Source organism: Mandrillus leucophaeus, unplaced genomic scaffold (genome assembly GCF_000951045.1).
Source record: "Mandrillus leucophaeus isolate KB7577 unplaced genomic scaffold, Mleu.le_1.0 Scaffold315, whole genome shotgun sequence".
Taxonomy (NCBI): Eukaryota; Metazoa; Chordata; class Mammalia; order Primates; family Cercopithecidae; genus Mandrillus; species Mandrillus leucophaeus.
The window spans coordinates 768,511-792,892 of NW_012103310.1; the positions used below are offsets into that span (position 1 = coordinate 768,511).

The 24,382-nt window shown below is 47.0% G+C and overlaps 1 protein-coding gene across 2 annotated transcripts in view; it reads right to left on the reverse strand.

Annotated features, from left to right (window-relative positions):
* The window catches only part of CLDN14 (claudin 14), a 126,715-nt gene that overhangs the window by 30,064 nt on the left and 72,269 nt on the right, over positions 1–24,382 (reverse strand). For both annotated transcript variants that reach the window (XM_011987736.1, XM_011987737.1), the window contains exon 2: positions 18,815–18,952. The gene's annotated coding sequence lies outside the window, so the exon portion shown is untranslated. The remainder of the gene's footprint in view (positions 1–18,814; positions 18,953–24,382) is intronic.

Consider the following 24,382-nt stretch of genomic DNA (forward strand, 5'->3'; position numbering starts at 1 on the left):
GCAACCTCCGCCTCCTGGGTTCAAGTGATTCTCCTGCCTCAGCCTCTGGAGTAGCTGGGATTACAGGCACCTGACACCACACCTGGCTAATTTTTGTATTTCTAGTAGAGATGAGGTTTAACCATATTGGCTGGGCTGGTCTCAAACTCCTAACCTCAAGTGATCCACCTGCCTTGGCCTCCCGAAGTGCTGGGATTACAAGTGTAAGCCACCATACCTGGCGAATTTTTTTTTTTTTTTTTTTTTTTTTTAATTTTTTGTAGAGATGGGGTCTCCCTATGTTGCCGAGGCTGGTCTCGAACTCCTGGCCTCAAGAGACCCTCCCACGTCGGCCTTTCTCTGACTGTTCAGTTTGATCCACATGGAACCAGGTTTGCTTGCACCCTCCTCACCGCTTCTGCTTTCTGCTCCTCCTAAACACATACTCAGATATGCATCAATGTGCACATGCGCCAACAGGTGTGGGCACACACAAGCAAGTGCACAGACACAGACCCACACACACAGCCCTGGACACACACACATTGTTTTCTCGAGATGACTTTTGGCAGCAGCAGAGCCAAACCTTTCCAAAGGCCAGAGAAAGGCCTTAATTTGCATCATATTAACTCAGGAGGCTGCATCTCCTCCGCTGTTTTCAGTACAAAACATGAGTCAATGGCATTCCTCAACCCTCACCCCAGCAAATTAATTAGGGTCAATGTGATTAAAGGGCTCAGCTCTGGTGCAGAAACTAGGGTCCCCAGATACCCTGATGAACTTCACTCACAGTCTCTTTCCTAAGGTTTGTGCCCTAAAACAAGGCACTTACTCACTGTGTTCAGCTCTTAACCTCAAGAACTTCCCTTCCCAGCCAGGGACCTCTTCCATAAAGGAGTTAGCAGAAAGCAAGAAGCAACACACAAAGCTTTCAAAAGCAAAATGGTGAGGAATGTACTGCGTGTCAGCGAGTCAACGAAAATAAGAAAGGGGGCCTGATGTCAAGCTTCACACGATCATTTTAATTTCCGAGTACTTTTTGGGTCTTTTCATGTTGGCTTCATGGAAATTTATGTTTGCTGAGAAGACTGTATTTGCTACAGGATCTCGCTGTGTTCATTTAGCCTGGTAATAAAAACCATCTGCCTGAAATCCTTTTTGGAACAAGGAGGGGTATAAGCAAATAAGCAAATGGTCGTAAAAGATCCGGAGAAGGGTGGGGCTGTTTCAGGAAAGTGGGGAGCCTGGAGTGCATGACTCGGGCCTGGCGACCGTAGGAGGCCGGGGACTACTGAGGGTCATGTGTGAGGCTGCACAGCTTTGCCGGTAAATATGGTGCATGGGGGCAGGACAGGTGCATGTGCACAGGCACCCCTCTCTTCCCGAGCACCCACTCTGGGCTGGGGTCTCACCGCTGGAGTAAGAACACTATCACGATGCATTAAGTCAGGAGTCCTTGAAGTGGGTTGAAGAGTGTCCCTACAAAACTCATGTCCACCCAGAACCTCAGACCTTCTCTGGAAATAGAGTCTTTATGGGTGTGATTCAGTTAAGATGTGGCTCAGTGCGGTGGCTCATGCCTGTAATCCCAGCACTTTGGGTGGCTGAGGAGGGAGGATCACGTAAGGTCGGTAGTTTGAGACCAGCCTGCGCAACACGGCGAACCTCTGTCTCTACAAAAAAATGCAAAAATTAGCTGCAGGGCATGGTGGCGAGCACCTGTAATCCCAGCTACTTGGGAGGCTCAGGCGGGAGGATCTCTTGAGCCTGGAAGGTGGAGGTTGCAGTGAGCATTGATTGTGCCACTGCACTCCAGCCTGGGTGATAGAGCAAGATGCTGTCTCAAAAACAAAACAAAACAAAACTAAACAAAACTAAAGATGAAGTTATACTGGCCCTAAATCCAATGGCTGCTGTCCTTACAAAAAGAGGATCGGCATAGAAGAGGGAGGACAGCCACGTGACGACAGAGGTAGAGATGGGGGTGATGCCACTACGAGCCAGGAAAGGCCAAGGAGACTTGGAGCCACCAGGGCCTGGGACCAGCAAGGAAGGGGCCTCCACTAGAGGCTTCAGAGGGTCGCGGCCCTGCCGGCACCTTGATTTTGGATTTCCAGCCTCTGGAGCTGTGAGAGAATGACGCTCTCAGTAGAAGGAAGCTCTCAGAGTCCCGCTTTCTGCCTGGGAGTTCTGAGCCACTGTGTCTTTGTGGGGAGAGATGGGTCAGACAAGATCGCAAAGAAGCCCCTCAAGCTCTTGGCCTTTAAGTCAGGCATTGAAGTCCAAGAGTAGAACAGAACCAACCTCGAGAGAATATTGTTGAGCCCATGTTTTGTTTACCGGTTTGTTTTTCTGCCCCTCTGGGAGGAGGTCGAGACTCCTAGGCTCAAGGAGGCAACAGGGCAGCTGCCCTGAGAGCAGCTGTGAGGGTTTCAGAGGGGCCTTCGTCCTGTCCTGGTCTCTGGGTCCACCCTACAGATGGGGGTGTCACCACAGGAGTCCCGAGCTGGGATCTGTGAGTAGAGAGGGCTGCTCTTCTGCCTGCCCTGGGAGGCAGGGCGTGGAGGAGAAATGTCAAGACACATTAAGCTTTCTTAATGTGGGTTCTGATAACATAGGCTCTTATGTTCTCAGCAATACAGGTTCTTGTAAGCCAGGCTTTGGTAAGAGATAATCTTCAGGGTTCCTTTAGCTCCGATTACCATGTAAAGACCTAGGCCTGCAGGTCTGATCTTTGAGGTTCTTATAATCCAGAAAACTCAGGACACTGCATGCCAGTGTCGGCTTCAAGGAGCAAGGGAAGTCCAGTCCTGCCAGTCCTGGGGCATGAGGAGGAGGAGGCAGGGTGAGGAAGGGGAGCCGAATGGCCGCACACTTGCCACAGTCTCTCCTGCCGCTAACATTGTGGAGTGGGAGCCTCTGCAAAATGGGCTTTTTTTCTGCTCCCTGCTAGGAAACATTGGAGGAGGCCCCATCTCAGTATGGGAGTGCGGGTGGGTATTGAAGGAACACACGTGGCTGAAGGAAGGTGGGATGGATGAGCACACACTAGGATTCCTGACGCCCTTCATCTCCTCCATGGTGTGGAGGAGACCCAGGATCCTCATGTGTTCCCAAAGTGGGAACGGGGTGGCTGGGAGCCAACACCTGGCTGGAAGCCAGTGGATGCCAAGGGCCCACTTTGGCCAGGATGGGGTGGGAATCCCACTAGATCTTGGGGGGATCACCATGGTGTACTTGGTCACACGTGAGAGTCCCCAAGAGCAGGATCTCAGGATCTTCTGCGGGGACATCAGCTGGATTCACAAAGAATCCTGCTGGACACCTGCTGGGCAACAGAGGCTGCTGTCGGACTAGCCTCTGGCACAGACCGGGAGACAATCGCCTTTCCCAGGGGGACTGTGAGATTTCCTGCACACTGCTCGCCATGTAGGATATGATGCCAGGGAAGAGAGAAACAGGACTGACAAGACTGGAATCTACAAACACATATTTACCTAATAAGGCCTGTTTCAATCAAAGAAGTTTGTTTCAAACAGAGAGGGCTGAGAGGATATTCCTAACAGATTAAAGTCCCCTGGGCTGCCCGTGGGAGAGGGTCTCAGGAGGAGGAGAACTAAAGAAGCTTCATGGTCCCTGCACACTGGTATGTTCGAGTGAATCTGAGCTGTTACCGCCTTGGCATGAAAAGATGATTGTCAGGGGCTGAACTGTGTCCCCTTCCAAATGTATATGTTGAAGTTCTAGCCCCCAGTGCCTTAGAATGTGGCTGTACTTGGAGATGGAGTGTATAAAGAGGTGATTAAGTTGAAATGAGGTCGTATGGGGGGTCCTGACCCAATCTGACGGGTGTCCTCCCAGGAAGAGGAGACAAGGACACAGACACATGCCGGGGGATGACCCTGGGAAGACACAGGGACAAGACAGCATCTACAAGCCAGGGAGAGGGGCTTCAGGAGAAACCCACCCTGTGGGTGCCTTGATCTCCAACTTCCAGCCTCCAGAACTGTGAGACAGTAAAGCCTGTTGTTTAAGCCGCTCTGTCTGCGGAACTTTGTTACAGCATTCTTGGCGGACGAATACAATGATTCCGCTCAAGGACCACGGGTCTTCCTGTGCATCCCCGCAGACATCTGTATCCAGAGGAGGACCACACAGGAGGCCTGGATGTTCCCAAACTTCCCTCAGAAACCTGCTGTTACCCAAGTTCCCTGGGCGGAGGAACTAATCCCCACGCACAGAAAGGGGAACCAGAGGCCGGGCGTGGTGGCTCACGCCTGTAATCCCAGCACTTTGGGAGGCCGAGGCGGGTGGATCACCTGAAGTCAGGAGTTTGAGACTAGCCTGGCCAACATGGTGAAACCTCTTCTCTACTAAAAAATAAAAAAATTAGCCAGACATGGTGGCGGGCACCTGTAACCCCAGCTACTCAGGAGGCTGAGGCAGGAGAATCACTTGAACCCGGGAGGTAGAGGTTGCTGTGAGCCAAGATTGTGCCATTGCACTCCAGCCTGGGCAACAAGAGTGAAACTCCACCTCAAAAATAAATAAATAAATAAATAGGAACCAGAAAGTCTGATTGGATCAAGTTTTTCTTGAATTGACTGAACTTTGTTTAATTGTCAAGTTTAAGAACTCCATTATGGGGTGGGATGAAGGCTTGAGACAGAAATGATACTTAGTTATGGAAAAGGGAATTTGAAATTTTTTGCTGCCCACTTGAGTTTTGGAGTCTCAGGAAATCATACCGACTTAATCAGAAAAGCAGACGCTGTGATGCACGTTTGATCAGTGCAGATGCTGATGTTTACAATGAGCAGTTGAAAAAGCAGCTTCCCTCCTGACAGTCTGGAGCTTGGGACTAGAGCCCCGGCCCGTAGGCTAAGAAGCAAAGGTGATTTTACAACCCATGCACTGAGTTGGAGCGTGTTCTCACTCAGCAAAGTTCTTGTCCACTCAGAACGTCAGAATGTGACCTTATTTGGAAGCAGGGCTGTAGGTATAATGAGTTAAGATGAGGTCACAGTGGATTAGGGTGGGCCCTACACCAATGCTACTGGTGTCCTTATAAGAGCGGGGGAGACCCAGGGGGAAGAGGGTATGTGAAGACCGAGGCGTAGATTGCAGCTGTAGGGCAGGGAATGCCGGGGATGGCCAGACCCCACCGGAAGCTGGAAGGGGCAAGGAAGCCTCCTTCTCTAGACCTTCAGAGACAGCATGGTCCTCCCGGCACCTTGATTTCAGAATTCTGGCTTCCAGAATTGGGAGTAAGTTTCAGTTGTTTTAAGCCACCTAATTTGAAGTGCTTTGTTATAGCTGCCCTAGGATGCTAATATACTGTGTTATAAAAATCAGGGTTTCTGCTGGGTGCGGTGGCTCCCAAAATGCCTGTAATTCTAGCACTTTGGGAAGCCAAGGAGGGAGGATCATTTGAGTCCAGGAGTTTGAGACCAGCCTGGGCAACATAGTGAAACCCCATCTCTACAAAAAAATACAAAAATTAGCCGGGCATGGTGGTGCACACCTGTGGTCCCAGGCACTTGGGAGGCTGAGGTGGAAGGATCTCTTGAGCCCAGGAGGTTGAGGCTGCAGTGAGCCATGATCACACCGCTGCACCCCAGCTAGGGAGACAGAGTGAGACCTTGTTTCAAAAAAATTCAGGGTTTCTAGAGCCTGTGCTCTATCTGAAATGATTTAGAACCTTTCTTCTGGGGACAAATTCCTCCAAATGTAGAACCAGGCAGGAGATTTAGGCACAAGAGGTTCCCAGGGTGTCTCCACCAAGCATCCCCTGCTCCCCATTTCTAGTCTAAATCAGATGACATGGACGCCTGAAAGCAAATGCTTGCAAATCACTCAGGATGCTCTCCCAGCCAATGGAGAAGAAAGCAGAGGAAGGAAGGAAGGAAGGAAGAGAGGCGGCCGGCACACAGGCTCGCTTTGCTTTCCAACAGGAAGCGGTTCAGGGTCTGTGTTCTTTTCCCTTCCTTTCAAATGGATCTTTCATATCTACAATAACTCTTATTTTTCAGCAAACTCCAGCAGGCCCCAAATGAGCTGAGAAAATATCCAACTTCAAAGGTTTTGCACAAATCATCTTAAAGGCCTGACCTAAGCCTGGGAAAGCCGGAACGAAGCCCAGAAATCACTCCTTATTTCATTGCTGTTTAGCCAAGATACCTTTCCCGTCCACAGGTCACATCTGTCACTGCCCCCTTACTGCCCCCGCCCAGGTCCCAACCACCTTGAGACACCTGCGTGATCCACCCTCAAAGCAATGAGTTAGGAGCCGCGCTCCTGGTCCTTGGCCGGTAGCTTTAGTGTTATTCCGGGGGGCTGCATGGGGGCACCTGCGGGGGCTGCCCCATGAGGGCTGTGGTTTAATTTCCTTTGCTACTTTCCTTAGCTCTTCAGTCTCAGTCTCAGCCACTGAACTGTGTCTTGGCCACTGGTGGTGACAGCACAGGGTGACACTGTTGTCAGGAAGAGGAAGGTGCTTTTTCTTTTTTTTGAGATGGAGTCTTGCTCTGTTGCCCAGGCTAGAGTACAGTGGTGCAATCTTGGCTCACTGCAATCTCCACTTCCTGGGTTCAAGCGATTCTCCTGTCTCAGCCTCATGAGTAGCTGGGATTACAGGCACCTGCCACCACACCCAGCTAATTTTGTATTCTTAGTAGAGACGGGATTTTGCCATATTGGCCAGGCTAGTCTCGAACTCCTGACCTCAGGCAGTCCACCTGCCTCGGCCTCCCTAATTGCTAGGATTATAGGTATGAGCCACTGCGCCCAGACAGGAAGATGCGTTTGTGAGCCAGGACAATTGTGAGTGGAAATAGAAGAAAAAAAGTAAAATAATAATACCAATAATGCCTTTTCTCTGGTCCTGGAAGATCTACACGAACTTGTATTTTACATGTCTTGTCTGGATTTAGCTGTGAAAGACCAGTAGACCAACTGGTGGGAAAAATACTTGCACGGCAGCAGGTTGGTTGAATAAAATAAGAGATTTCCAGTCTCGGATTGGGTACGTGCACTTAATATCAGCAGACATGCTCCAAGTATAAGCCTCTATAAACTGAGCACTGTTGCAGGCGATGGGGATGTGGAACTGGGTAGGACCAATGGCTAAGCTCTCTTCCCTTCCACCCCGGAAAAAATGCACATAGGAACTGGCTGTGGCAGACAGCAGCCTACAGAAAGGTGGGGGCACCTCTCAGCTGGCCTTCAACTCCTATACAGACACGGGAAAACCAGTCTCGGTTCAGGTTTAGGCTCCACTGGCTGCATTTGCCTGGACACCATCAGCCCTGCACGAAGGTGGCCACTGAGGGGCCCTCGTGGGGGCTGAAATCCAACCAAGCCTTGGTCCCTGCTTGAGTTGCCAGGAACTTGTCTCTTTCGTCTAGGTGGTTCGCTCAGCAAGGGTATTTTTTGTAATTCAGCCACCCAGATGGGGGTGCCTTCTTGCACTCTATCCACCTGGATGAAGCACCTTTATTTTCTAATTTGGCCAGTTGCAGGGCACGTGACAATCATTGATACGACAGAAGGGTAACCTTTCTGGGGTTGCATCTTAGGAAATTCCATTGAAGGAGGAGTAGAGAGATGATATCATTGACCACAGGACTCAAGAGATAAGCCCAGGGCACACATCGGTTTGGCGGGGACAATGAACCGCGCAACTGCTGGGAAACGGACCTTCAGAGCTTTGATGTGAACGGGGCCATGGACTTCAGCTTTCTCCAAGGTTTTTTTCATTTGTTTGTTTGTTTTCTGGTCTCACTCTGTCCCCCAGGCTGGAATGCAGTGGTGTGATCTCAGCTCACTGCAACCTCTGCTTCCCGGGTTTCAGCAATTCTCCTGCCTCAGCCTCCCAAGTTTTTCACTTGAAACCTGCATACACACAGCCTTTTTGTTTTATGGGCTGGGTTCCTACAGAGAGTTATCAGTGAGGGATTGAGTGCATTGAGGCTATTAGTACAAAGTGATCAAGATTAGAACATAGTGGCTTATCTATGTTTAGAGTCTCTGCAGTTGTTGCAGGGGGCTTGTTGCAATGTCCATTCCAGGGCCCCCACCCAGACCTACCGAATCAGAAATTCAGGAGGGGAGGTTAGGAATCTGTGCTTTTATGTCAGCCCCTGTTCCAATCCATGTGACTCTTATGCATTGTGAGGTTGAGATTCCCTGATTTAGACACGTAGACAATAAATACCGATTCTTGGACTACAGAGCCAAAGACAAATCGAGTGACATATTCTAGCTCATGGAGCCAGCTGGGCAAAGCCAGCAGGGATTTATTGCTCCTTAGATGATCAACGCTGCCACCAGGGCTGCTGTCATCTCCTGATGACGAGCAATGTTCTCACAGCATCAGGGGGCTGGTGGAGAAAATCAGGGGGTCTCCGGAGCAACCCCGGGGGCAGTACTGGGCCCAGAAGCCAGCCCCAGCCGCGCACACAGAGTCTACATGTCTCCCAACGTGAGTCCCGCGAGGTGGAGAATTAGAGCATGTTGTTCATTTATAATGTTTGCTTTGCTTTTGGAAACACCCTGGGGCAACTCAGGCCAGGTTTTCACTGTGGTGTTTGACTTGGCGTAGCTGCAAAGTTCCCCCTTTTTAGTCTGTTTATGGCAAGTTAGCACACGGCCCCATATCCAGGAGCCTAACACCAGACCCCGCAGAAATCAGGGAGTGCGCAATGAAATGAAACATTGGGAGGGCTGGGTCGGACTTCCCTGGACCCGCCCTCTCAGCCGGCAGCTCGCCTGAGGTCAGGCTGGGCACGAGGCCACCGCAGACTTTGCAGCCTCAGACCTGTTACTGCAGCCCGAGTAACAGTGATGTCTCAGACAGTGACATGTCCTGCTGACCAACCACAGGGTTTGGAGGATAATTTTCCAGGAAGGAGATACATTCCATTATTATTATTATTATTATTATTAATTTTAGATACAGTCTTGTTCTGTTGCCCAGGCTGGAGTGCAGTGGAGCAATCTCGGCTCACTGCAACCTCTGCCTCCTGGGTTCAAACAATTCTCCTGCCTCAGCCTCCCAAGCAGCTGGGACGACAGATGTGTACCACCACACCAGGCTAATTTTTGTATTTTTAGTAGAGACGAGGTTTCGCCATGTTGGCCAGGTTGATCTTGAACTCCTTACCTCAAGTGATCTGCCTGCCTCAGCCTCCCAAAGTACTGGGATTACAGGTGTGCACCATCGTGCCCGGCTGATACATTCCGTTCTTTAGCTCCTTCTTTGCTTACACATTTTCTTTTCTTTTTACAAAGTCAACTCACTTTCAATAGGAAGTTGCCGATTCTTTTTCATGTTTACTCTTGAGTTTCAAATAGACACCACCTTATATTTTAAGAAGATTCGTTATCACTGTGCCAGCTACTTCATTTCCATCACTTCATTTCATCTGCACAGAACTCTACGCGGGGGATATGATTAGATCGCATTTAATGACGAGAAAGAAAACTCGGAGAGCTTAAATCAGCAGCCCTAGGTGGCCCAGCTAACACCTGGGGGTGCAGCTCAGCAGCAGGTCTTCTTGGCGATGTGGTTGCTGTCTGCCTGGCTAATGGCCTGCCTCATCCTGAACCCTTCAGTGTCACCTTCATCTTTCCTTCTCTGCCTTGGAAGATGAAAGGATGATGGCTTGTCTGAGGGCTGAAAGATTTCACCCACGTCAAGCCCCATTTGCTTGAAATGTATCTGCCCAGTTTATGTCAGCAACATGAAGAGCAAAGAAAGCTACCTGTTTATATTGCCACATCTGTAGGACATTAAAATACATTATTAATGGGAGTTTCTGTCAATATCTCGCTTTTTTTTTTTTTTTAAGAAAAGTGAGACCATGATTGGGTTACACTAGCGTGAGTGGTAGAAACCAGGTAAAATCTGACCTTTGGTTGACCTTTGGGACATGGAGATGGTCATCTGACCCAGGGCAGGTCACATTCAAAGAGCACAGACAAGGTCCCCCTGAAGTCAGTGGGACACTTGGGCCTGAGACTGTGAAACTGAACTGGAACTTATGGGCTTTAGGGAACAAGCCCGAAAGCTCCTAAATCTCCTCCTTGAAGATCTCCTTCCTCCTGTTTTCCTTCGAGATCTTCTGCTGCTTTGACGTGGACGCCACCCCCTGACTTCAAACTCACATGTTCAACCCAGCGATGGGTGGCGACTGGGAGGCTCTGTTAGTCTCTTTTCAGCAGCCTGGCCCTAAATTAAAGGGCCCATGGTTCTCTCTAGTTGAACACACCTCAGGCTCCCAGCCAGCCCCTGACCCTCGAGAGGGGTTGCTTTTACTGGCAGGAGGGAGACAAAAGTGAACGTATTTTAGGATCTTGTTACTAGGCCACAAGGAAACACTGGATGGAAAGTCTTATGAATTTGAAAAGCCCGTTTTTAAAAAAAAATCAAATCTAAGGAACCCAAAAGGCATTAAACTATTGTTTAAACACAGACAGTGCCCAAACCCTGCACACTAGTTTGTAGAGGTTGGAAGAGGCAGGATGGAAGGGGTTAATGGTGCTATTCTTTCCTGAATATTCTGGAACACACCACAATGAGCCAAAAACAGTCAGAGGGAACCATCATGAGGAGCAGTATGTTTTTACCTATGATTAACTCCAACATCCACAAGAGCTGAACCTCAGAATTATTATCTGAAATGTGCATACTGGGAAACAAGAGATTTGATGAGTTTAGTAACTTGTCCAAGATTACAAAGTTAGCAAGAGGTAGGGCCCAGAAATGAACAGGGTCCTTTCTTCTGCAAGCTGGCTCCCATGAAATACTATTCTTATGCCAGCTGAGGTCTGATGTGGTATCACATTATACTACTGCACCAGCTGGGGGGACAAGGGCATTATGCCATCTCTGTAGTATGCTTAGAGGTCTGTCCTGAAATTAGCAGAGTTCACTTACAGCCATGAAAAGGATATTCCGAGGAAACGATATCTTAGATTGCTTCCTTTCAGTACATAGACATCACTTGAGAGGCTTCATGTTACTCAGACATCTTGTAAACTTTACAGCTACTGTTTTACACTTCATCAGCATTCCTGATCTTATGGTGTTCACTTCAAATAATGTTGGGTGTGTAAGAATCAAATGCAAATTGTGCAGTATTTGACATGGATGTCTTTAGGAGCCAATATTTCCTCAAATATCATGGTTTCAACATTATCCACTAATGCTTTAATAGATAGAGTTTCTTTGCATTCATAAATATAATAGTAATAAAAATACGAGTTGTCTACTATAAAACAAAACACTTATATTTCCCAACAACTAAAACATCTATGTAATCTTGAATCCATCTGATCTACAGGAGGGAAAATGTTCTCAACCTAGGCTATACACTAGATCACTTGGGAAGCTTTGAAAAATTCTTAATGCATGGGCTCCACTCTGAGACCAATTAATTCAGATCTCTGAGAAGTGTGGTCTGAGAACTGATGGTTTAGAAAACTGTACAGACGGTTCTAACATGCAGCCAGCATTGAGAACTACTGGGTTTAGACAAGAATAGATTTTTTTGTTTTTTGAGAGAGACTCACTCTTTCGCCCAGGCTGGAGTGCAGTGGCACAATCTCAGCTCACTGCAACTTCTGCCTCCTAGGTTCAAGTGATTCTCCCGCCTCAGCCTCTCAAGTAGCTGAGATGACAGGTGTGTACCACCATGCCGTGCTAATTTTTGTATTTTTAGTAGAGACAGAGTTTCACCATGTTGCCCAGGCTGGTCTCGAGCTCCTGACCTCAAGTGATCCGCCTGCCTTGCCCTCCCAAAGTGTTAAGATTACAGGCGTGAGCCACCATGCCCGGCTAATACGGTTTGGCTGTGTCCTCACCCAAATCTCATCTTGAATTCCCATGTGTTGTGGGAGGGACTTAGTGGGAGGTAATTGAATCATGGGGGCAGGTTTTTCTCACGCTGTTTTCGTGATAGTGAATAAGTCTCGGGAGATCTGATGGTTTTAAAAATGGGAGTTTCCTTGCACAAGCTCTCTCTTTGCCTGTTGCCATCCATGTAAGACATGACTTGCTCCTCTTTGCCTTCCACCATGATTGCGAAGCTTCCACAGCCACATGGAACTGTGAGTTCTCCATTAAATCTCTTTCCTTTGTAAACTGCCCAGTCTTGGGTATGTCTTTATCAGTAGTATGAAAATGAACTAATACACCAGCCAAGAATGGATTTTTAAATTAATGGAATTAGGTCTGATTAATATCAATGCATTAATGTATAAAGGTCTACACATTATGCATTACAATCAGGAGTTTTAAATATAATGCCACTAAAATATATGCAATGAATGCAATACATACAATGAGTCATTAGCTTCCAGGTATAAGTAGATGCTCGATAAATATGACTGAATTACTGAATGAATGGCATCCTACAAAGTTTTATATGAAAAATTATATTTTGATGAAATTAAGATGCCATCAATTGTAAGATGTAGTATCACTGATAAAGAAAATAAATTCATTAAATTATGACATGCTATCTAGTATATGTCACACCCTAACTTCAAAAATGTTAAAAAGGCCAGACGTGGTGGCTCACGCTTGTAATACCAGTGCTTTGGGAGGCCAAAGTGGGAAGATCACTTGAAGCCAGGTGTTCAAGACTAGCCTGGGCAACATAGCAAAATCCCATCTGTATGTAAAAATAAAAAAATTACCTGGGCATGGTGGTGCACGCCTGTAGTCCCAGTTACTTGTGAGGCTGAGGTAAGAGGATCACTTGAGCCTAGAATTTTGATGCTGCAGTGAGTTAGGATCGTGTCACTGCACTCAAGCCTGACTCAGAAAAAAGTCAAAAACAAGAAAAAATACAATATTTTGAAATTACTGTATTTGCTTTTTCTGCTTAGTCTACGCCAACTGTTATACCATTAGTTTCCACTAGATGCCGCTGTGATCTGCTACTTTAGGTTCCGAAAGGCAACCTGAAAGCCAATTTTCTCCAAGGATTTAAAATGGAAATAATTCACCCCCTTTAAAGACAAAAGATATTTTAACCACCTCACACTGTAGGGGGTTGTGGCGCATTCCTTCTCTGTGTTAAGACCTATCCGAAGTATCTTATGAAGTGTAAAATTATTTAAAAAGGAAATTGAAAAGTTTTAATGACTTGATAGAAAACAGTTGCTTCCCTTTTATCCACATCCCCAAATTTCACATTTTGCGTGTAACTCATGACTAGCCTGCAGTGGGTTATAGAGAAGGGACGGTGACACTGATAGGAAGGCTGATGTTGACTTCAATGAAATAATAAAACTTGAAGGAAAGAGTATGACATCTTCTGATCTGAAGACAGCAGATCATGGTACCCTGTACTCACCGCTCCCAGCGACAGGAAAAGCTGGGTGGAAAAGAAAATCTGGGCTGATAGGACTGGGCCCTGAGCTTGAAGGCAAGCCCAGTGTTAACCCTGGGCATTGACCCAGGTCCTCCCTGGCTGAAAAGCTGGAAGATTTTCCCTGCTGGGTGAGAATCACTTTTTCAGCAAAACGATACAAGCTTTAGGGCCAAAAGGAAGCCCATGAAGCTTCCAGAGACATGCTTAGAGCAATGCTTCTCAAACTCTTACAATCTCCACTATATGAGAACAGAAATGGAGAATAAGTATCTCAAAACTTATATAACAAATTTAAACAGTTTTACATCTGCTAAATCTAATAAAAAGAAACTGGGATAGTATTTCATATGTCTTTGTTTCATATTTCATTTTACCAGTAATTCAATTCTTTTAGTATTTTACAAAAGTATTGGTCCATAATAGACTGGAATTTTTTAAAAAATAGCCCTTCAGCCCAGATAGCTTTTGAAGCACTGCAGAGAGCCCACCCCAAGCTGCTGGAGGGGCCAATTCCAGGACGATGAACCCATCACACCCCTGAATAATGTTCTAGTACACAAAATAGGTAAGAAAGGGCTGAAGAACAGGAGCACTTTGATGGTAAAGGACAGGATGACTGGAGAGGTAAAAAGAAATCCAAAGAACAGAACACCTCAGGGAGTCCCAGCCTCTGAACCCACAGTCAGCAGCTCACCAGAACCTACCATTTCTGCAAAGGCTCAGAGATTCCACCATTGCTACTCCCAGCAGCTCCCCTGCCCAATGTATAGACAATCAGCCTAGCATTGACCTTGGGACAAGAGAAACTCAGGTGGTTACAGTGAAAAGAAAATGCAAAACCACTCAGAACTGCCCAAGTCTGACATATTTAGCTTCAGAAGAGAAACACACAGAGAGGTCTATTGTTAACCCCTTCCTGGTTTGATCCACCCAAAGTCAGCCGGCTTGGATGGAGGGGAGGCGTAAGGCACTGTGGACTTCCATTTATGGATAACTGTGAGCTGGCTTTTTTGCTTCTCTGAAAAATGGTCTGTTACACTAGCATACTGTCAGTGCCTTTTTTGGATATCCACTTGGTAATATCTATCAAAATGTAAACTGTGAATACTCTTCAACTCAGCTATTTCTCTGCTAGAAATTCATCCCCCAGTTATACTCCTAAAGTAAGCAAAGACACAAATAATACAGGATTCAATACTCTCTGGCTCTTTCTGAGAGAATAAAACAGTATAAAATCTAAATGTCCTTTATAAGAGATTACTTATATTAACTACGGTACATCAATACAGATTAGTATGCACCGTTAAAAGATTAAATGCTTCTGCAGTTACTAATATGCAAAGAGTTCCAAGATACAATGTTAAGTGAAGGAAGGAAGTTGAAGTGCAGTGTGTACAGCACGATCCTATTTGTGTAAAAAAGAACAAATGCGGCCAGGTACGGTGGCTCATGCCTGTAATCCCAGCACTTTGGGAGGCCGAGGCCAGTGGATCACCCGAGGTCAGAAGCTCAAGACCAGCCTGGCCAACATGGCAAAACCCCAACTGTACTAAAAATACAAAAATTAGCTGGGTGTGGTGGTGGACGTCTGTAATCCCAGCTACTTGGGAGGCTGAGGCAGGAGAATCATTTGAACCCAGGGGGTGGAGGTTGCAGAGAGTCGAGATCGGACCACTGTACTGCAGCCTGGGTGAAAGACCGGGACTCCGTCTCAAAAAAAAAAAAAAAGAAAAGAAAAAAGAAAATAAAGAAAGAACAAATGCATTTCTATCATGCAGACAGACCTTCTGAGGGCTGCACAAAAAGCTGTTCACAGCGATCGCGTCTGGGGGTGGAGCCAAGGGTTAAGGGTCAAGGTTGGGGAGGACTTTCATTTTTTAACTTCACACCCTTGTATGTGGTCTGACTTTTTAAAAAGTAAAATTGATGAATTTAATATGGATCAAGGTATCTATTGCAGAGCATCAAGAGTTACATGAGGCCAGGTGCAGTGGCTCACACCTATAATCCCAGTGTTTTGGGAGGCCAACGCAGGAGGATCCCTTGAGGCCCAGAGTTTGAGACCAGCCTGGGCAACATAAAAGACCCTGTCTCTAAAAAAATAAAAATAAAAAATTACCTGAGCATGGTAGTGTGTGCCTGCAGTTCCAGCTACTCAGGAGGCTGAGGCAGAAGGGCTACATGTGCCCAGGAGCTCGAGGCTGCAGTGAGCTATGATCACACCACTCTACTCCAGCCTAGGCAGCAGAATGAGATGCCCCCTCTTTAAAAAAAGGCGCTACAGGCAATGGCACTAAATATCAGTGAGCCAAAGACATAACCTGACACAAGCAGCTGCACAAAATAGTAGTTGCCCTCAAGCTCCAGGGATGTTGAAAAGGAAAAATCACACAACTCCCATTGTGCTCTCAACCCATGGCTGTGTATATCTTCTAGTGACGAGCCTTGGGGACCCCATAAAACCCAGAGGAACATGTGGCAGAGGAGCCAAGGCTTCCAGGGGTCGTGGCCATCACCAGGTGAGAAAGCCCAGAGGCAACCACGTGTTTAATTACTATGTGAAAATGGAATGAGAGGGAGGGAAATTCGGTTTGGTTGCTTCAGTAAAAAATGGTTGACCAGGTGTGGTGGCTCACACCTGTAATCCCAGCACTTTGAGAGGCCAAAGTGAGTGGATCACCTAAGGTCAGAAGTTCGAGACCAGCCTGGCCAATGTGGTGGAGTCCCGTGTCTACTACAAATACAAAAATTAGTTGGGTGTGGTGGCACGCACCTGTAATCCCAGCTACTTGGGAGGCTGAGGCGGGAGAATCACTTGAACCTGGGCGGCAGAGGTTGCAGTGAGCTAGGATTGTGCCACTGCCCTCCAGCTTGGGTGACAGAGTAAGACTCCATCTCAAAAAAAGAAAAAGTTTTCCTGGCCCTGGTTCATAAGTAGAGGGAGTGTCTTGTGTCTTGGGAGCCAGTAGCACTGTTAACATTTACAAATGGGACACACACATTTCCTGTTTAATTCCACCCTGCACAATGCTGATTCATTATGATACCATTGGTCTCAGAAATACTTTTCTTAAAAGTTGTATATAATTACCACATATATACACATAAATAAAAATATACACACATATATGTGTACACACACACACACACATATCACACTCTGTGCTCTCAGGGAGAGCTGGGGAAGGAGACTGCCTTTGGAGCCCTTGGCACATTACACTATATTACAAATGCTCTTTGCCGAAGAGTATTTTCATTGCTGTCCTGAGTTGAGTGTGTTCTTCAAAATGCATTGTTTACTCCACTGTGGTCTTCCTTTCTGCCACTCATTTCATGTTCTAGGGAACAGTTTTGACTCACAGTTACAGGTAAAAGGTGTTTGAGTGACTGTTCTAGACTTGCCCTAAAGAGACAAAGGAAGAATATTATGCCAAGTGTCGAAAGGCTACTTTTCAGGCAGCTCAAGTTGCCTTCATGGAAATGATGGAGGAAGCAGAGGGTGAAGTTTAAGGACAGGTGGAAATCCTTCAGAAGCCTATCAGGCATCATTAACAGCACTGCAAGGTTGAGAGAGATGACCAAGGGGATTTGAAAAGAGTATTAGGGTAGGAAGCCGGAATTAAGCTTATAAAGACCTATAGAGCACACAGTCCTTCCATGTCATGGCCTATCTGACAGATGCATTGGGGGGCCCAGGAGAGCCAGGAGTAGTGGGCAGAGGACAAGCAAGCACAGAGCCACCCTCTACAGGGACACTGGAGCACTGAGGCCACTGCACTCGGGAAGAAATCACCAAGGTTTCTGTTAGCCAGGGTGGGCCAGCTAAATGTCTGCAACATCACTGAAAACAGTCCTAAGTTGGAGAGACAATGGTCTTTTCCAGAACTCCCCTTGGGAGAAGCAGTGTGGGAGATGGAAGGTTCTGGAGTGAGGAGTTATACCTTGAGGGGCCGGCTTCAGGACATTGTCCTGTGGGTCGGTAGGCGTCCTTAATTGTGAGGCTTTTGTTTTGCTGAGAGGAGGCTGCAAGTTTGAGGCAAAAAATGAATCTGGAGGTAAAGAAGCGGTTGAGGTTGCTCCCCCTTGGCCCTTTCTTCCTGCTGGGCCTTTCCTTTATTTATTTAGAGTACTCAGCCTTTCCTCTAGGTAAATACTGAACAAATATTTTTAAAACCACCAGTTTAAACAGTGTCAAATTATTATCCTGTCTCCACCTGGCCCTGGGCATGGCTGTGGTGTGTATTGTGCTGTGTTCTGACTCTCTTTGGTTGAGCAGGAGGCGGCCTTAGCGCTACAGGTGGAGATGGCCGCCCACCCGCCGTCAAAGCACTTCTGGTGTCCGCCATCTTGGGAGGAGCTCAGACCGGAAACCACAGGCGGGAGAACGCAACTGGGAATGGAAAGTAGGTGTGGCTCTTTGTGTTGCTGTGGGCTAAATTAGGAGAAGGGTAGATGTTTGGAGGTGGTGTTGGCTACAGGGGAGAAGGAGTTGGAATGGGATGAAAATTTTTGGCCCAGAGAAGGGGAGCAGTGATTGTTGGCTGAGGCATTTATTGAAGGACTCCTATGGAGAAGATACATATGGTGGGGGGCAGAGTCCCTGTTGAGAGGGAGTGCTGCCTGTCCCACACAGAAATTCCTTCTCCCTGACAACCGCAGATGTCTTAGCAGCATCACTTTTATTTTTATTTCTTTCTTTATTTTTGAGGCTGGGTCTCACTCTGTTGCCAGGATGGAGTGCAGTGGCCCGATCTCTGCTCACTGCAACCTCTGCCTCCCGGCTTCAAGTGATTCTTCTGCCTCAGCCTCCCTAGTGGCTGGGACTACAGGCACGCACCACCACACCCAGCTAATTTTTGTATTTTTAGTAGAGACGGTGTTTCACAGTGTTGGCCAAGCTAGTCTCGAACTCCTGACCTCGTAATCTGCCCGCCTCGGCCTCCCAAAGTGCTGGGATTACAGGCATGAGTCACCTGCGCCTGGCCCAGCAGCACTGCTTTTAGACTCACACTTTAGAAACCAAAAATCTGTTTACTGGCCATCTACACAACCTGTCAATTCCTAAACAACCTGAAGGTTTAGGGCCCTGCCTTAGACACGTTGTAACCTATTGAGAGGCCCAGCCTTTGCTACAGCAAATGGTGTAAACTCCCATGGCCTAGTTATGTCCAGGGCTCAGTTGGGTTTTTGGCCTCCTTATCTTCAAATGGGGCAGGCACAGCTCTGGGCCAGTCAAGCGCTGAGCTGATCCAAGACATCCTTCAACCAACCAGACTGGAAATACCGGAAAAGCAGTGGCAGCTGCCCTCAGAGGCAGTGTCAGTATTTTCTTTCCTTTTGGCCAGTTTCATTTCGACTAGAAGCCGGAATCGTAATTATAATGCTACATGTTTACAGATTTTAACTAATTGATCCCTTGGAGTCCTCTTTTGGGGGAAAAGCGTTCTATCCACCTCATACATCAGGAAAACAAGAGGCCATATGGTGTGGCTGGGCTGGGTGGTCTCTGGTGTCAGTAGGAGAGTGGAGACTGCGGCTTCAACAGTTCTTGACTTCTTGGCCTGTGTCCAGATCTCTGGGCCTTGCAGCCCCTAGAAAGGTGACACATGAGAAATTGAAGTGGACCAGACCATAAACTCTCAGGAGCAGTTATCTCTAGAGAGGAGGGCAAGCCTCGTGGCCCTGCCTGTGCCTGTTTCTCTTGGAGGGACAGGTTGGAGAGGAGGAAAAGCCGTTCCTGCAGGAGTGTTTTGCGCACCTTTAATTACCAGTTAAAACAAAACATTCTGTAATGAAAATTCCCCTTGAAAGAAACTCCAAGTTGCTGTGAAGGTTTCATCTTTCCCTTTTGAATCCCAAGGTCTGCAGCCATGTAATCCAATGTTGGTCTGGAAAAATATTTGGCTACAGAAAAACCCACATGAGGTATTGGGGACACCAGTAAAGGGAAGGAGGTTGGATCTTGTACACTAGCCCTTAGCAAAATCCTTCAGGTCAAGACCTGGACTACTTATTAAGAACCCTCTTAACCCTTTTAGTAAGAGGTAGATATGTTTTCCTCTGATTCTATCTTCTCTATTGCCAGCAATGTTTTTCCTCAACAAATTAATATGAGTTGGTGGTGGATGTAGAAGAGGGGAGAAGGGAAATCTAGTTCTCCAATGGTCATGGCTATTTCAAGATAAGGGAAGTGATAGAAACAGAGAGGGAGGCAGGCCGGGGAGCCTCCAACCCCAACAGATGAAGACACACAAAGGGGCATGGAAGTCGGCAAATAAATTCAGGCTGGGTTCCCAGAGGGCAGTGTTTTTTTTTTTTTCTAAGCGAGCAGGTGTAGTTAAGCACAACCTTTCCACGGTGTGTTGAAGCAGATTACCAGCCCTGTTTGGAAGCACAACGTTGCCATCTCAATGGGTTCTCCTTCAGAACCCATAATAGGTGTTTACTTAGACCAGATCCCATATTGCCTTGTGTCATTGTCCAATTGTCCTATGTGGATTTTACCAATTCAATTGTAGATGTCTTAGTAACAGGGACTAGAATTTTTCCATAATCAATAGTAGTTTAAATGATTGAACCAAAAGTTTCCTCTTGTGTGCAATCAGCTGAGGAACATAAACTAATTTCAGTCTCATTCCTAGTGCTTGATTTTCCTTCCATCATTCTAGCTTTCCTGTCAGGCCCACACTTAGAGAGTCCTCCCTGCTGCAGGGAGCACATCTGTGACCCATGTGTTTCCTTTCTTTGCTCCTGTACAATGGTAATTTTTTCTTAGCTACTACAGGAAGCCCAGCAGATTCAGATGTACAAGAAGCCACACCAGGACCTAAGATGATATTCATTGATGTTATCAGGAGGTCTGATGCCAACATTTGCCTAGAGAGTGGTTACCCTGAGAAGTTTACCCCAGTTTTAAGTTTGGTTGGTCTGTTTTGAAGTGGTAACCTCATATTGAAGTAATTTCTCCCCACCAAAGAGTCTAGAATAGGTTTATTTGTAATCTATTTTATGTAGCTGTGATTGCCTCAAGACACCTGCACAGGGTTATTAAGAGTGTGTGTCTAGGCATGTGGTTAACTGTTTCAGCTCAACGGTCTGTGAACATCATTAGTAGCCCTTGAAATGGATCTCCAGGAAGTTCTGGCTGTTAATGACTCTGCCCTGATGCTCCTATGTGAGCAGAACAAAGAGATAATGTCTAACTTTGCAGGTAGCTGAGTGCTCCAAATTGATGACTAGCTCAGGGAGAGGGAGATGCTGTGCCATCCTGAGCCTAGAAGACATCGCCAAAGGAACAGTGGGAGATTAACAGCTCTCCCATGCTAGGAGGTTGACTTGCCAAACTGATGGAAGAGTGACAAACTGATAGACTATGGTGCTGTGTCCCTTCTATGGTTGAGGGAGGGCTTCACCTGAGACAGTCAGAAGTAGTAAGAGAAGATTTATGTGGTAAGGGAAAGGGAATCTTCCCAACGATAACTATTAATTGACTTTCATTTTGTAGAAGAATGTTGTATTACGTGTTTGGAGATAGAAAAAGTATGGCATGCTCTCAGAATGTTTATAATTTACTTGGGGACATAAGGCACACGATTGAAAAGCTAGTTAAAATACAAGACAATAGAATATCCACTGTCCGGAGTAATATTCGGCCATTAAAATGGATGAATCAGATCCATATGTACTCAGAGTTGAGCGGGAAAAGGCCAGTAGCAGAACAAGACACCATCTATGTAAAAGTTAAAGCAGAGCTCACATATGTGTGTGAACATACATGTGTATGCACATGTCTGAAGGGGTCTGGAGGAGAGCACATAGAAAAAGAGCCAGAGGTTCCTCCTGGGGAGGGAAGTAAAACTGGGGAGGACGGAGAAGGGCACCTTTCATATTTTTACCGCACATACTTTTGTATTGAATACATTATTTAGAACAAGAAAGTCTATATTTCTTATGTAAAAAGGAAAAGAATGAAAAACGTAGCAACAAAGCAAGTACATGACTGATGCCAAGGGGTGACCCTAACGGTAAAAGTGGTGGCGTAGTCTGCCCATCACCTCACAAACTCTTCTGCCGCTCCTCTTCCTCCTTGTTTACAGAATCCCATTTTTGCTCAGGAATCTACCTGCTTGTGTCTCAGGAGATATCTGGAAAAACATAAAATCATGGTGGTCCCATCCCATCCCTCTGCAGTGATTTGTTGCACTTGGTCATGTGATGCCATCAGGGCCAATGAGATTGGAGGGACTGTCGGGGGGCTGCTGGGTAAAGCTTCTTTGCTCTTAAAAAGAGGAACAAAGCGCCGAAGGACCACTTTTTCCTTCAACAGGATAGCACCGTTTCTGGATGTGACGACTGGCAATGTGGCAACCATCTGAGCCTTAGGGAGCTATCCTGGGGACCGGGCCAAACTCTGAGGATGTTGGTAGAGAGGATGTTGGAGCTGTCCTAGCTCAGGACTTCAGCTTCAGTGACAGAACACATTTTCCTTTTTGTTAAAGCCAGCTGAGGTGGGAATATCTATTACCTTCCAGCTCACATGCCAGTCACAGGGAGCCCTGTTTGTGAGACTTCAAGCCCTTTGGGTGCATCTCAGGGTAAGTTTGAGTCCTCAGGGACATGCCCTCTGGGGACAAGAATGAAAAGGGGTCATAAACCATCTGTGACTGGGGAGACGGAGAAATCATCCTGAGCTAGGGTCACTCTTTGCCCTGGCACCTCAGTGGGTGAGAGGGACTGCTAGGGTGAGGAAGGGAGATATATTTAATACAAGCAGCCTCTCAGTCTGGCAACTGGGATATTTGATACGAGTTCTTTTTTCTTTTTTTTTTTTAATTGAGACAGCGTCTAACTTTTTTGCTCAGGCTGGAGTGCAGTGGCACGGCCTCCACTCGCTGCAGCCTTGACCCCCTGGGCTCAAGCAATTGTCCCATCTCAGCCTCCCCAAGTAGCTGGGAACACACGTGCACACCACTATGCCCGGCTAATTTTTATTTTTAGAGATAGGGTTTCTCATGTTGCCCAGGCTGGTCTCAAACTCCTGGGCTCAAGCGATTCTCCTGCCTCAGCCTCCCAAAATGCTGTGATTACAGGTCTGAGCCACCGTGCCCAGCCTACAAGTTCTTAACAGAATCAGAAGGTGTAGCTGGGAGACAAAAGAGCCATCACAGCTTCATGATATTTGGAGGGAAGTTTTCTTCCTTCAGAGCAGAAAGCATCACTGCTGTCATGGGGGAAGAATATTAGCAGCCTCATGGCAGCTGGAGTGAGGCTGGAGTTGGGACAGTGGCCAGCCTTGCATAGCCATGGGTAGGTTGCAAGGGCTGGGCAAGCAGAGCCCGCGGCCGTGCTGTGGTGGGGAAGAGGCAGGCAGAGCCCGCAGCCGTGCTGTGGTGGGGAAGAGGCAGGCAGGGCCCGCGGCCGTGCTGTGGTGGGGAAGAGGCAGGCAGGGAGAAAGCCCACTGCAGGTGTCTCCAGGGTGCGCCAGAAGCAATGAGGGTTTCAACTGGTTTGTAGATGAGTCTCCCTGAATAACTCCATTCAACCCAAACTGGTATTGATTTAAATATCTTAAACTGGGATAATCTCTTGCAGTATGTTGACGCTGTGCCCCTGAAGAGAGAACGGGGAAATAAAGTCTTATTGTGATTGTGCGTGTGTGTGTGTGTGTGTGTGTGTGTGTGTATGTGTGTAGAGACAGAAGGGAGGGAAGAGGAGGGCATGGGAAGAGAGGAGAGGAGAAGGGGGAGGAGGGGAGGAATGAGTCCTCATTTCACCTGGTCCTGAGGAGGGGGTGGCCGGTTTCTGCACTGAGACATAGCTGTTTCCTGCTCTCGTCTCGCCTCCAGCTTGAAATCAACCACCTCCCTCCTTTTCTTGGAATGAAGTCAAGGAAGGTTTACTCGTACAGTGTAAAATACGGCCCCGGTCTTCCCACTGTGATCTACTGAACCCTAAGGTCACTCAGAGCGACTTGAAAATGCTTCAGGAGCCGTAAATGCTCCACTCAAATCTCATTTAACATTTTTCTCACTTCATACCTGTTAGGATAGCCTGTATCAAAAACCAAAACCCTTGAAAACAACAAGTGTTGGTGACCATGCGGAGAAATTGAAACACTTTTGCACTATTGGGGATGTAAAATGGTGCACCGGCTGTGGAAACAGTAAGGAGGTTCTTCCAAAAATTTAGTACAGAACTACTACATGGTCCAGCAATTCCACTGCTAGATACATGCCCAAAGGACTGAACACAGAGACTCAGACAGTTCTTTGTACCCCAGTGCTCATAGCAGCAGTATTCATAGTAGCCAAAAGGTTGAAACAACTCAATGTCCGTCGATGGGTGAATGGATAAATCAAATATGATGTATCCATATCATGAGACGTGATTCAGCCTTAAAAAAGTAATGAAGTGGCTGGGCATGGTGGCTCACACCTGTAATCCCAGCACTTTGGGAGGCTGAGGCAGGTGGATCACCCAAGGTCAGGAGTTCGAGACCATCCTGGCCAACCTGGTGAAACCCTGTCTCTACTAAAAATACAAAAATTAGCTGGGCGTGGTGGCAGGCACCTGTAATCCCAGCTACTCGGGAGGCTGAGGCAGGAGAATCACTTAAACCTGGGAGGCGGAGGTTGCAGTGAGCCAAGATTGCACCATTGTACTCCAGCCTGGGTGACAGAGCGAGACTCTGTCTCAAAAAAAAGAAAAAAGAAAAAAAAAAAAGAAAAGAAAAGAAAAAGAAAAAAAAATCCTATTTACAAAACTGTAATAAGAACAGGACACTCGGATACTAAAAATACACACAGGGCCCACCTGTGTGCTAAGTTAAGCTGGGTTTCCTTTTTACCTCCTTTTTTTTTTCTTTCTTTTTTATTATTTATTTATTTATTTATTTTTTAGACAGAGTCTCACTTTGTCACCCAGGCTGGAGAGCAATGGCACGATCTCACTGCAACCTCCGCATCCCGGGTTCAAGTGATTCTCCTGTCTCAGCTTTCTGAGTAGCTGGGATTACAGGTGTG